General features: G+C 39.1%; 1 protein-coding gene across 1 annotated transcript in view; it reads right to left on the bottom strand.

The window, feature by feature from the left end:
- The window catches only part of GARNL3 (GTPase activating Rap/RanGAP domain like 3), a 3,522,664-nt gene that overhangs the window by 2,821,622 nt on the left and 685,714 nt on the right, over positions 1-15,328 (bottom strand). The window lies entirely within an intron of this gene.

Here is a 15,328-nt window from a genome sequence, read left to right on the forward strand (position 1 = left end):
GGACTTAAGAATGCTTTACAAACCTTGTATTGTAGCACCGGTCACTGCCTGGAGGATGTGGATGTTAGGACAATCATAAGCCAGGGTTTTCTACCCTGGCTTTTATTCTTCTTTCAGATCTGAAATGAGGATAATTTTCCTCCAGTCAACATCTTCTCAAATGGAAAAGGCACTTACTTTTGCCATACAAGACTTACGAAAATATCTTAAAATGGCAGTACTATAAGGTGAGCTAAGTAACCTGGTCACGGGTAGCACTGCATAGTGTGATACGTTTTTGTGTCTTTGCTTCTCCCTGACACCCCATACGGAAAATAAGTATTTGGTCTCCGACCCAGACCTTTTCAACACTGATACATTGCTAAAAATATTCATATTGCAAGTATAGAGAAGGCACCCCACCTTTCTACCACAAGTTTCCATTAGTTGTCCTAAGACCCTAAAGCATCATCCTTTTCTGAAATCATTGTCCTCCAGTCCCATTACGTTTATATCAGCCATTATGAATACTAGTAATGTCTGCATATCTGTATGAATAGCATGGCAAAGGTGTGAATTATACACAACTGCCTGTTATCATCCAGCACTTAACATTAAGATGAATAAAACTACCACTAATGCTTGGTAGCTAGCTATGGTTTTATAAATATTGAATACTACATGGGCATATATTCAAAAACATAAATAAAATGTCCAAAGTTGTACAAACATCCAAAGCAAAGTTATCAGAGATGAATTTCAATACATTATCCCCAAAACTGGCAAATGGATGAGCTAATTTGTTGCTAACATTGTGAATACAGAAAGTAAGATTTCTGAGTAAAATTTTAAAACATTTTTGTCCCACTACAGCAAAGGTATGGCATTTATATTAAAACAAAACATTTCACTGAGATTAAGTTTGGAGTTTTTTTAAGTCTATGTCTTTGTAGAGCAGACTTTGTTGTGTGTAACTTTACATTTCAGCATTTCATTCAGCATATGTATTATTATCCAGATATGTGAGTCAAATGGGCTTACCCATTAAAGAAATTGATAAAATAAACAAAAATAGACATTAATGAATAAACAGATAAATAGAAACATTCTCAAATGACCTGTAGTACAAAAGGTTGCAGAGACTAAGCATGCTATCTCTTTCTGTGTTTATGTTTATAGGCATACGATAAGACAAGAGGTTGTGTGTACAGTACAGATATCTCCACAGGGGTGCTGTTATGACAAGATCATGTCTTACAATCCCAGGGCATCTGATAACATTTGCACCATACTGTGCACATCCTCATATGCCTTATAAAATGTGCATCTTTTTCTGCAGCCTGAATTTTACATTTAATAATTTATGTATGCAAATTATATATTTTGAAGTGTATTTTAACATAAAATAGCTCTCCCACCAAGTTTAATTAACTAATTGCTGTGCAGGCTTATAACTTTCCAAATTTATTGAATTTTGTCATGACATTTTCAGTAGTCATTTAAGAGATGCTTGCCAAGCCATTCTATGATTTTTGCACAGTTCCATTTGTAAAAAGATGCCAATACTACACCACGTAAGCAGCAGTCCTAACATTGAGACAGTATGCATTTTGGAGTTAACCTCCAATAATTAAGCCTTAAATCATTATAAAATAATTTATTTTCAGTATAATATGAAGTTTGTTTTTTATTATTTTGCCTTTTTACGCCTATTTTTATTTGTTTGGAGTTTTGTGAGGTAATATGAAGATCAGTTGTCTGCAAAAGTTTTAATAGCATTAGATATGTGTGTGTGTTTATATATATATATATATATATATATATATATATATATATATATATATATATGGATCCCTATCAGAACATCGACTTACCACGATACCGAACTGCATATGATCGAGACGGAAACACTGTAAATCCACAAAAGCGAAAGTAAACATTGCCGAAAAGTGTAAAACACTGAAATATAACTGCATACCCCATAAAAGTATTCACAGTGAAAGAGTACACTGACTCAATCTCTTTCAAAGTGTTCCTAGATAGCAACCAATACTTATTTTGGTGAAATGTAGGTCTTATACCCTTAAGCTGGAAATTCTCTCTCTCTCTCTGTTTTATGGAAAATGGGTAAGATTTATAAGGCGGGAAATACATTACATGCAGATAATGATTAATTTGAGCAAATTGACAGAAAAAGAATGCATTCATTGCAGTAATCACAAATGTAAAGAAATGAATATGCACTTCAAAGCTCTTGTATCCAGCTATCCTTCTTGAGATGTACCCTTTAGTTCCAAGGACTTTTCTAGACCCCCAAATGATCAGTAAAGGAACTAAGCAAAATTAAATAACGAACTAGAAAAAACAGATGTAAAGCAATAAAGAGCAGCACAGACACACAGCGGACAGAATGCCAGGGAAACCCACAAAGAGCAGCACAGACACACAGCAGACAGAATGCCAGAGAAACCCACAAAGAGCAGCACAGACACACAGCAGACAGAATGCCAGGGAAACCCACAAAGAGCAGCACAGACACACAGCAGACAGAATGCCAGGGAAACCCACAAAGAGCAGCACAGACACACAGCATACAGAATGCCAGGGAAACCCACAAAGAGCAGCACAGACACACAGCAGACAGAATGCCAGGGAAACCCACAAAGAGCAGCACAGACACACAGCAGACAGAATGCCAGGGAAACCCACAAAGAGCAGCACAGACACACAGCAGACAGAATGCCAGGGAAACCCACAAAGAGCAGCACAGACACACAGCAGACAGAATGCCAGGGAAACCCTTTCCTTTATTCCAAAGAAAAATATTGGTCAAGACAAGAGATGGCGCAGTAAAAGAAGTAATAGATTGTGTCACTAATGAACAGAATAAGGAGAATAGCATGGATACTGACTGAATATAACGGTTAAAGAAGTGAACTAAGTCATGATTTGGAGATTCAATTAAGTCTTGCTATGTAAATATGTTGAATGCACACTATGGGCTTTGCTCTCTATGCATAAAGACAAATTACTTAAAACTATAAACAAAAGTAATTTCTACTTAAAGAATTAAGAAGGCATGTAAAATGAGTGTGAGAGGTATGCACTGTACTGTAGCAAGTCTTTATCTGCATTGTGACTAACAGTAGTGGGAAATATTATGCATGTATTTTGTGTACACAGATGGAGGGATAAATAGCTATATTAAGCCAGAAAAAGTAATGTTTAAAAATAAAAAAATAAAACATGCTCTCATATGGTAAACATTAATTCCCTCAAACTGTGTGTGTTAAAAGAATTTACACTGAAAGGGGAGGTGTTAGAGTGTAGGATAAGATGTGACTGGCTGAAAGGGATGCAACCTGGACTACAAAAGATTCACAGTAGAAGGTGTACATTGTTAATTTGAGATGTGTAGTCAATAAATAGGAATTGACCTTTATAGCAAATTGCTAATCTAGGCATAGATATGCAGAATTTATCAGCAGAACTTAAAACAATGCTACTGAGAAATATAGACAGAAGGAAGAATGCTTATAACTTCTACAGTAGGAAGGAAAATTCTGTATAATGAATAGTAAAGGAGGGGGAAAGGAAGAAAAAAACTACAAAAAGAAGGGTGTAAGAGAATACATACAAAAAAGTGGCATACATCATGCACTAAAGTCAGCCTGGAAGTGTTTTGAATGGAGGAAATGCTACTGATTGTTTTGTTTGTCTTTCGGCTTTTTCCCGGTAAGGGGTCGCCACAGCGGAACTCCAGTCCGCTAATGACTGGCAGTAGATTTTTACGAAATGCCGATGTGCCAGCTCGACGCCCAACCTTCAACTAAGGCACACCCATTTACGCACGCATGTCTTTCGAATGCTACCCAACCGCGGGGAGGACATGCAGACTCCACACAGAAGGCACTCCCAAGCCATGCCAAGAATTGAATGGGAGAACCACTTGCTGTGAGGTAACAACGCTACTGCCGTACTGATTATTTAAACTAATATGTATAGCTATAATCCATTTTGGGGGAGAGAAAGGGGTTTATAGTTGTTTTTCCTACTGTTCATCTAAGAAAATAAACAACCAGGTAGAATTTAAGCTTCAAACTAGGAAAGGCAAAATGAAAAGACAACTACAGAGGTACAAAATAAAAGGCATAAAAATATGGGCATTAGTAATTACTATATAGACAGAAATAACAAGGAAATTAAAATAGCATAAATAAAAAAATGAGAGTTTTAACTTGGAGTGTTAATGAACTGGCAGACAGAAGTAAAACAGAAAGGATGTTAAAATACATAGCAAACAGAACAGTACAGATGAGGATGATGATGATGTTGCAAGACACACACATCTCAAAAAGCAGGAACCTGAGACACTGATCAAAATAAATAGGATACAGGGATACCATGCAAGTATGGAAGGAGAAAGGAAGAGTGTTGTTGCCTGCTACTATTAAAATTGTGACAAGTTGGGACCATATGTAATTATAAGATGTACATGGTGGGGCAGGAGCATTCTCTTACTAGCAAATTACCTTCCTCTAGTCTAGAGCAAGAACTTAGAAAATAGGGCAGGTAATGTAGAATATGATGTTTTTTTCAACAAGGCATTACTCATAACAGGAGACTGGAATTTGATCTACAATGAAAAGAGCTGTCAGGAAGACAGATAAACATGAGAATTTATTAGAGGGGATAAACTTAGAGAAATACACAGGAGTTTTTGGACTGGTAGATACCATAAGAAAGGAATAGAGTGATATGAAATTTATGTAAATTGATGCATTTCTCCAGAAAATATAAAAACTGGGCAAGATTAGATAGATGTACCATGAAAAAGCAGTGTGTGTATTTAATACAACAGACAACATCTCACCTAGTAAAACTGTATGATCATATATGCCTGTGCTTGTAGAACTAAATGGGGAAAAGGAAAAAAAATGAAAAAGCACCAAGTTTCCTATTTATCTGCTAAAAAGTAAAGCATTTGCCATCTAGGTAGATATGACGTTACATGAGTTAATTGGAGAGACTGATAGCAGGGAAGGGAACCTAGCCACAGTTTAGGATAAGAGCAAGGAGACATTTAAAAAATATATAGTGAAGGAAAGACTTAAATATGGACAGGGATCCAGACTACTTATTTAGAAACTTTAAAAAAAAATAAAACATTGCATCATTACAAAAGAATGGCCAGTGTTGGGGATTGGGAGGTGCAATTAAAAAGGGCTGAAAGGTACTGTAACATATCATATAGCTCTAAGTATTTAGATAGTACAGTTGTGTACACTTACCATAAATGTAGATGTTCGAGTGTCTTCACTGTTGCAGTCATGACTGTAGGGTTCTCCCCTGCCAGCAGGCAGTCCTCGGTCGGCCAGAATCCCAAAGTCTGGGTCCGGCGTCGGCTGTTCAGCCATGCTCCCTGACGTCAGAGCGCCAGGTGTACAAAGCTGGCAGCCGATGCCATGTTCTCCAGTTTTTCTTGCCCCAGATGTCAGGAGTCCCAAAATGAGTAAGGTCCCATACCCTTTGCAAATACACCTCAGAAGAATGGTGAAAAAAGGAACCACACAAAAGTAAAAATAAGAGGGGACAGGAGGGAGGGAAACCCAGACTGCAACAGTGAAGACACTCAAACATCTACATTTATGGTAAGTGTACACAACTGTACTATGTTCATCGTGTTTCACTGTTGCAATCATGACTGTAGGGTAGAATCCCAAAGCAGAATGAAAGGGAGGTGGTCATAAAGTAGAAGGGGCGGCTAAAAGGCCCTGCAAGACTGCAGAAGCAAAGCCTGCCCTAGACTTAGAGTAGAGAGGTAGATTGTAGTGCTTTGAAAAAGTATGCACTGAACTCCAAGTTGCAGCTTCCAAAATGTCTTTGGTAGGAACTTCCCTGAGGAAGGCAGCTGAAGTGGCAGCAGCTCTGGTGGAATGAGTCCTTATACTCCCTGGGATTTGCTTTCCATGGTGTGAATAGCAAAATCTGATTCCATGAGCAATCCATTTAGAAATGGTCTGTTTTGAAATGGCTTTACCTTGGGTAAGAAACAAACAATTGCTCTGATTTCCTGATGTCCTTGGTTCTGTCCAGGTAAAAACATAGTTGTCTGTGTACATCCAAGGAATGTAAGATCCTTTCCCCTTTATTTTGAGGAGTGGGGAAAAAAGCTGGCAAGTGAATAGTTTGATTTAAAGCCACTTTGGAAATCACCTTAGGCCTGAAAGTAGGATTAGTCCTTAAAGGCACCCTGTCTTGATGAAAAATAATATAAGGTTCGACAGCCATAAGAGCTTGCAACTCTGAAACTCTCCTGGCAGAGGTCAGAGCTAACAGGATGGCTGTTTTCCAAGATAAAAACGTGATGTCAGAAGTGGCAGCAGGCTCAAAAGGAGGTAAGGTGAGCTTTTCCAAAACATAGTTGAGATCCCAAGCAGGAATGTGAGGAGATCTAGGGGGCCTTAAGTTCTTAGCTCCTCTGAGAAACTGTCTCATGAGCTGGTGGGAAAAGATTGGAGGGTCTGTATTATAATGAGCAGAAATAGCAGAGGCGTGTTTCTTAATGGAAGAGAAAGAGAGACCCTTATGTAAGAGGTCTGTCAGGTAAAGTAAAATCAAAGGAATGTTAGGAAGAAGAGGATCAGAATCCTGAGCCTGCATCTAGGAACAAAATCTTTTCCATTTTCCTGCATAAGCTTTTCTAGTGCTAGGACGTCTGGCTTCTAAAATGACATCCATAACCTGCTTGGGTAGGAGAGAATGAATCAAAGGTCCTGGATTAACCAGGCCACCAGGCTGAGAGTTCTGACATGGGAGTGTAGAACCTGACCCTGGTGTTGGGACAGAAGGTTCGGAGTCTGTGGTAAAATCCAAGGGGGCTCCAGACAAAGGTTTTTCAGAGTTGGGTACCAAAACTGTCAAGGCCAATTTGGGGCCAGTAAGATTATCATCTTGGGCTTGTCCTGTTTGATCTTTAATAATACCCGTGGAAGAAGAGGAAGAGGCGGAAAGGCATATCCCGAGAGGTTTCTCCAACTGAATGATAGTGCATCCACTTTCCAAGCTTGTTTGTGGAAAGTCCTGGTGCAGAAAATCTGTAGTTGAAGATTGTCGTGGGATGCAAAGAGGTCTATGTGAGGACATCCCCAGACTGCTGTTATCATCTTGAATATTTTGGTGTCCAGCATCCACTCATGTGGGTCCGAAAGGTTTCTGCTCAGACTGTCTGCCAGGAAGTTTTGCTTCCCTGGTAGAAACTGAGCTTGAAGGTCCAGATTGCAAGCTAGAGCTGTGTTCCACAGATCCATGGCTAGTCTGCAAAGGGGGTAGGAATGATATCCCCCTTGCTTGTTTATGTACCACATAACTGTGGTGTTGTCTGTCCGTATCAGTAGTTGTCCTGGTTGTAGAAGATTCCTGAAGGCCAATAGAGCTTTCTGAACGGCTAACATTTCCTTTACATTGATACGCAGGTGCTTCTGATCCTTTGTCCAAAGGCCCTGCAGACAGTTGCCCTGAAAATGGGCTCCCCATGCATAATCTGAGGCATCCGTGGTTAGTATCTGAGTGGCAGGAGGCAGACAGAAGGGTTTTCCTTTGTTTAGAGTACATGCCTTGGACCACCAAAGGAATTCCTTTTGAAGACAAGGCAGGACAGAGATCAGTATGTCTAAACTGTGGCTATGCTGAGACCATACAATTTTTAGGTACCACTGTATTTTCCTCATATGTAGTCTTGCATATGGTACGAGAAGGATGCAGAAGGCCATGTAACCCAAAGCCTGCAGGAATCTCCTTGCAGATAGCTGAGTTAAAGTTGCCAAGGTTTTGAAAGTTGAAGCCAGCTGTAACTGTTTTTTGTATGTCAGAAATGCCATCTGGGTTGTTGTGTTTAGAGAAATGCCCAGAAAAAGTATCTGTTGTGAGGGTGTCAAATTTGACTTTATGTTTACAGTGAATACCAGGAACTTGAGAAGATTCTGAACAAACTGTAGATGCTGGAGTAAGACATCCTTGCTGTCTGCCTGAATAAGACAGTCGTCCAGATAAGGGTAAATTTGAATTCCCTTGAGTCTGCAATAAGCTACTACTGGAGCCAGGCATTTGGTGAAGACCCTGGGCGTAGTAGACAATCCAAATGGCAGCGCAGAGAATTGAAAGTGCCTCAATCCGGCCTTGAACCTGAGGTATTTTCTGCGGTCCTGCCTGATGGGAATGTCTAAATATGCCTCCTTTAAATCCAAAGTTACCATCCATGCATTTTTGGTCAGCATTGGAAGTAGCTGCTGTAGAGTAAGCATCTTGAATTTTGGTATCTCTAGAAAAGTGTTCAAGACTGACAGATCCAGAATGGGACTCCATGAATTTTGCTTCCTGGGGACTAGAAAGAGCCTTGAGTAAAAACCTTGTCCCATCTCTGAAAGTGGAACTAGTTCTATGGCTTTCATAGCCAAGAGAGCTTCCACCTGGTTTAAGGCCTCTGTCCATTGATGTTTTGGAAGATCTGGCCATCCGCTTGGCCTTGGTAGGGTATGAAAATGGAATTTGTAACCTCTTGAAACCACATCCAGAACACACTTGTCTTGGGTTATATGAGCCCAATTTAGGTGAAAAAGAGAAAGTTTTCCTCCGAGAGGGGCTTTCAGGCAAAATGTTCCTGCAGCCCAACAGAGGGAGTCATTGAGTCTGTTTCCTATGAGCTTGGGACCTGTCCTCTCCTCCCCCTAGGGGTGGAAGCAGTCCACTGTCTTGGTCTATAAGAGGCTTGTGTTTGAGGCCTTCCTCGGGAGCATCTGTATCTACCCCTCTGAGGCCTGTCTGAATTGGGAAAGGACCAATTTTTAGTAGGCCAATTCCTACTAAATCTGGGTGGCTGTACTTGTAAGAAATCTTTAACTGTTTGCATGGATTTTGCCTTGTGCTCCATCTTTTTAATCACCTCTTCAGCTTTAGATCCAAACAAAACATTATGCTGAACAGGAGCATCCAATAATTTAGCTTTTACTTGATCTGGCAAATTTTGTTCCTTTAACCATGCATGCCTTCTAATTACTGTGCCAGAGGCAGCAGCCCTACAAGAAGCCTCCAAGGCATCAAATCCACAGTGTAAACCTTGCTTCCCAACTTGTTCAGTGGCATGCATTAAGTCATGTAATTCCTTATCATCTGCACAGGCGGAAATGGAAGTTAGCTTTTGTTTTAAAACAGACAGGAGAAATTGCTGGTATTTCAGCATATGAAACTGACAGTTTAAAGCCCTAATAGATAAAGTAGTAGAAGTGTACACTTTTTTGCCCCATCTTTCTAAAGATCTGGAATCCTTCTCAGTGGGAATGGGGTTTTTAGCAGAAGCGGCCTTAACTCCCTTAGGACCCTGAGAAATGGTTTCAGGGTCAGCAGTAGGGTTCTTGTATAAAAACTGGTGGGAATCAGGAACCCTGTAATATCTGTCAGGCTTAACAGGAGCTGGAGGAAGAGAGTCAGGGGTTAAGTTAACCTCCGAAAAAGCATCATCCACAATATCCAAAATAGGAGGAATAGCCAGGGGTCTATGTTGGGGAAGAAGAAGAAAATCCCTTAGTCTTTTCTTAGATTCCGAATACTCCTGTCCTTCCCAGTGGAAATGTTCCCACATTTCATGCAAAGTTTCCCCAAAAGAGAAGTCCTCAAGGGGAGACGCTGGACCCAGACTTTGGGATTCTGGCTGACCGAGGACTGCCTGCCGGCAGGGGAGAACCCTACAGTCATGACTGCAACAGTGAAACACAATGAACATCCATCTTTTCCCTGATACAATAGGTCTCATCTGTGCATTAGTAATATTTTTATTTATTTTTGGGAGACCATAATTGTTTGGAATCACAGGGTGTGCTAAATACAAGTAATTATATAGCTCTGGTGTAATGGAGCATTCCATTAGTAAATCATATAAAAAAGTTTTCACTTTATAAACAATATCATTCATCTGTAAGTGGCTAATTTTCTTAAATGTACTCTCATGTTCCAATACATGCAACATCCAATTAATATAATCAACAGTATTCATAACTACTACTTTTCCTCCCTTGTCTGCTTGTTTTATTATTATACCATTTCTAGCTGGTAGTTCATTTAATTCAGTTCTTTCATCATATGTTAGGTTATATTTTTTACCACTAAATACTTAGAGAAAGCTCTACATGGTATGTTACAGTATAGAGAAAGCTTTATTAAAACTATGTAAATGAATTTTTAACATCATTTCATACCTGGTCAAAAGAGAACTGTGTCACAAGAGTGGTGTTAGTTACTCTATATATAACGTCACTATTTACAGTTATACCAAAGGATATAGGAATACAGTCTGTTAGAGAGTTCCTTAGTAACCATACTAGCTTGAGTGGGACCAAAATTAATATGTTATGTTCTATGTTAGACAAAGTGCTTGCTAATAATGTATTTATGTTCGGAGAAAACTATTTTCATCAGTGGCTGGGGGTAGCTATGGGCACCCCAGTAACAAATACTTATGCTAATATAGTACTAGCACATTGGGAATAACAGGTCATCTATTAATCTAATAATTTTTGTCACTCAAATTTGATTTTTTATCAAAGATTCATGGATGACATATTTTTGTTACGGAAAGGGACGATAGAAGAATTAGAAGTCTATGTAGAGTATTTACAAAGTACAACTAGTTTTCTACTGTTTATTATGTCCTATTCAGATGTGACTATTAAGACTGTTAATTTTTTAGATGTTAATATTACACATAACTATCCATCTTTTGAAACATACATTTATAAGAAGAATGTGTGGGTGACAAGATATGTACATGTACGAAGCATATATCCAGGGCATATCCATAAAAATGCTGTTAAAAGCCAATTTCTGAGGTCCAGTAGGTTAAATATTTCTGATAATGGTTTTGAGAAAGAGCTAGAAGCTATGGCCTCAGATTTTAGGGTAAGAGGCTATGATACAAAACTGACAGAGAATAATAAATGTGTAGTTAGGAAAGAAAGAATTTCATCTCAGACTACACATTTTGAACCTACTATGACTAAAAGTGATAGAGAGGGGCCTATAAGATATATAATGAAATATAATAGGCGTACATCCCAGATAAGATCTGTAATACAGAAGTATTGGACTATACTTAAATCTGATACCAAGTTAAGCAAAATTATAGGAGAAAGACTTCAGTTCACCTAGAAAAGAGAAAGGAATCTAAAGCAGTTTCTATGTTACAGAGACTTGAGTGATGGTAAACCTAAAACAGCAGGAAAGGACTGTTTAAGATCTACGGTCCCATGTTATAGTTGTAATTTCTGTAAATATATAAATACATCCAATGAATTTATATATCCGCATACTTATAAAAAAAAATTGGTACTTGCGTATTATCGCAACCACACATTAACAGCATTCAAGGCATTCCCGGCAACATTCCATTCTCAGTGAGATAACATGCTGCCGAGAATGTTGAGAGTGTGTTGTGGTGAAAATACATAAACCATACTCTGTCTACTGAAGTAACTCATGTTCTGAAAAGCGGTTGTTCATTTATCTCTTTACACCCAACAGTTTCCCCCAGTACAGAAAACGGCACAAAACAGTCATTGGATACAAGCGAATGGTCAATTGTTTGCATAACCATCAAGCTTCCTTCTCCAAAATGTGTAACACTACCTTTAGCAATCTTACAGATAGCTTTCACATAGCTGTCACCCAACCCAATCAGGGAGAAATTTACATTTATTTACATTACATTTGTTGACTGGGATAGTCCGAATGGATACATGTCCATTTTCAGTGGACATTCCAAAAATAGTCTGGGACAGTTTGAAAATGTTAGTATTATTATTACTTTGAGACATTGGCTGAATAAGGGCATGGGAATTAGTATGCATTTTACCGCAATGAATAACTATATATAGAAGTACTCTGTATTTTAAAGTACAAAAAAAAAAAAAAAAAAAAAACACTGTCAAAATCACAGCAAAATAATGCTTATTAAAACCACTTGCAGTTTTCTACTTGCCATTTTCTTTTTATGTGTTGTCTAAACATACAGCGAGCAAACTTCTGAAAGATGAGGGGGATGAAAACTACTAATGTATTATAACAACCACGTACTGTCAGCATTCATGGCATTCTCGGCAGCAACTTAGTTAACTGAGAATGGAATGTTGCCGAGAATGCCTTGAATGCTAATAGTGTGTGGCTGTGATAATACGTAAGTACCAAAAATTTCTTTACAGAGTATGTAACATGTAATACCCAGGATGTGGCCTGTTTAGCGAACTGTGCAGCCTGCGAGGCATGCTACATTGGAAAGACCAACCAAAAGTTAAAAGAAAGAATTTCCTCACATCTCTGATATTATAAGAAGTGTGTCAACTACTGCCTTGGCAAAGCATATAATGATGAATTGTGTTGTTTTATCACAAGTCACACTAGGGAATAGAGGTGGCGACCTTGCTGATAAAACAGAGATAGAGGAATATAAATGGATAAATTATTTCTCGGCTGACCACCCGCCAGAACTAAATGTCACTAATAGTATAAAACCACTATTAAAAGATAAACACTGTTATGTGATTTATCAAATTAATGCTTTGTTTTATGAATTAGTCAAGTTTGATTGTGATGAACTGTGTTGTTTTTATTGGCTGACATGATATATATTGATGCATTACAGCTTGTCTGTTTTAACATTATACTGAAGAGTTTGTTAACTCGAAAGCTTTGTTTCTTGTTTTATAATAAACTGACGGTTTTGGACCATTGTTTCTCTTGTTGTTACACAGAAAAAAACAAGTAAACATTGGAATTCAAAAAGGAAAACAATAACCTTTACTTTTAACAAAGTCAAACCCATATCAATGAAAGCTTATAACCCTGTCCAACAGTTGTGTGGCCTCAAAGTACATTACATTTAATAAGGAGGTGCATTTGATGCATCTGTTTTTACATTTTCAGTGAAACATTCATTCGCTTAAACGTGTGCAATGAGATGAAGGGCACTAGTGTGTGTGTGTGTGTGTGTGTGTGTGTGTGTGTGTGTGTGTGTGTGTGTGTGTATATATATATATATATATATATATATATATAGATATATATATATATATATATATGCGTCTACACAGATTCATCAAAAGTACACTTACCCGAACTGCACATCAGCGAACTCACTTCTATGAAAGACCAAAATAACAAAACCCGGATCACCGACAAGTAAACGACTGGTAAGTTAACGACTTGGCCACCACAACAAAACAACTAATCAGAAAACATTCAATCCCACCCAAGTGGGAGACTTCGACCCCCACACCCCCCAAAACTAAATATACCAACTCCGAGATCGCACAACATTAGAGAAAAGGGCAAAATTTACCATGGTGGCCAAGTGGTTACCTACAATTCATTCACTTGTCAGTGATCCAGGTTTCATTATTTTGGTCTTTTGTAGAAGCGAGTTCACTGATGTGCGATTTGGGTAAGTGCACTTTTGATGAGTCACAGTAAACCATGACATTTTACGGCACTTAACAGCAATTCCACCCTTGCCCTAACTCCCTAACTAGTACACCTAAAGTACAGTTGTGTACACTTACCATAAATGTAGATGTTCGAGTGTCTTCACTATTGCAGTCATCACTGTAGGGTTCTTCCTGCCGGCAGGCAGTCCTCGGTCGGCCAGAATCCCAAAGTCTGGGTCCAGCGTCGGCTGTTCAGTCATGCTCCCTGACATCAGAGCGCTAGGAGTACAAAGCTGCCAGCCAACGGCATGTTCTCCAGTTTTTCTTGCCCCAGATGTCTGGTGCCCAAAAACGAAGGCTAATAGTAAAATAAAAAAAGTAAAATAGAACAAACCCCATACCCTGAAGCAAATACACCTCAGAAGAAGGGTGAAGCAGGAAACCACATTATTGAAAATATAAGAGGGGTCAGGAGGGAGGGTAACCCGGACTGCAACAGTGAAGACACTCTAACATCTACATTTATGGTAAGTGTACACAACTGTACTATGTTCATCGTGTTTCACTGTTGCAGTCATCACTGTAGGGTTGAATCACAAAGCTGAGATAAAGGGTGGTGGTTATAGAGTAGAAGGGGTGGCTAGAAGGCCCTGCAAGACTGCAGAAGCAAAGCCTGCCCTAGACTTAGAGTAAAGAGGGATATTGTAGTGCTTAGAGAAAGTATGCACTGAACTCCAAGTTGCAGCTTCCAAAATATCTTTGGTAGGTACTCCCCTGAGAAAGGCAGCTGAAGTAGCAGCAGCTCTGGTAGAGTGAGTCCTAATTTTTCCTGGGATTTGCTTTCCATGATGAGAGTAACAAAATCTGATTCCATGAGCAATCCATTTAGAAATGGTCTGTTTTGAAATAGTTTTGCCTTGGGAATTTTTTGCATAAGAAACAAACAGTTGCTCTGTTTTCCTGATATCCTTGGTTCTGTCCAGGTAAAAACAAAGTTGTCTGTGTACATCCAAGGAATGCAAGATCCTTTCCCCCTTATTTTGTGGATTAGTGAAAAAAGTTGGCAGGTGAATAGTTTGATTTAAAGCCACTTTGGAAACCACTTTAGGCATGAAAGTAGGATTAGTCCTTAAAGACACCCTGTCTTGGTGAAAAATAATATAAGGTTCCACAGCCATGAGTGCTTGTAACTCCAAGACTCTCCTGGCTGAAGTCAAAGCCAATAGGATAGCTGTCTTCCATGATAAATACTTAATATCAGATGTGGCAGCAGGCTCAAAAGGAGGCAGAGTGAGTTTTTCCAGAACATAATTGAGGTCCCAGGCAGGTATGGGTGGTGTCCTAGGGGGCCTTTCTTTGCTCCTCTGAGATATTGTTTCAGAAGTGGATGGGAAAAGATTGGCGGATCTGTATTGTAATGTGCAGAGATAGCTGAGGCATGTATTTTTATGGAGGAAAAGGATAAATTCTTATGTAGCATGTCTGTCAGGTAATGTAAAATCAATGGGATGTTAGGAATGAGAGGATCTGAATCCTGAGCATGCATCCAGGTGCAAAATCTCTTCCATTTACCTGCTTAAGATTTTCTAGTGCTAGGCCGTCTGGCTTCTAAGATGACATCCATGACCTGTTTGGGAAGGGTTGGATTAATCATAGACCCTGAATTCGCCAGGCTGCCAGGCTGAGAGTTTTGATATGTGAGTGCAGAACCTGGCCCTGGTGTTGGGACAAAAGATTTGGAATCTGAGGTAAAATCCAAAGAGGCTCCTGGGATAGATTCATCAGTGTTGAGTACCAAAATTGACGAGGCCAATGTGGGGCCAGTAAAATCATCATCTTGGGTTTCTCCTGCTTGATCTTTAATAACACCCGTGGAAGAA

Source organism: Protopterus annectens, chromosome 16.part0, assembly GCF_019279795.1.
Source record: "Protopterus annectens isolate FY-2018-M chromosome 16.part0, PAN1.0, whole genome shotgun sequence".
In the NCBI taxonomy this organism is placed as follows: domain Eukaryota; kingdom Metazoa; phylum Chordata; order Ceratodontiformes; family Protopteridae; genus Protopterus; species Protopterus annectens.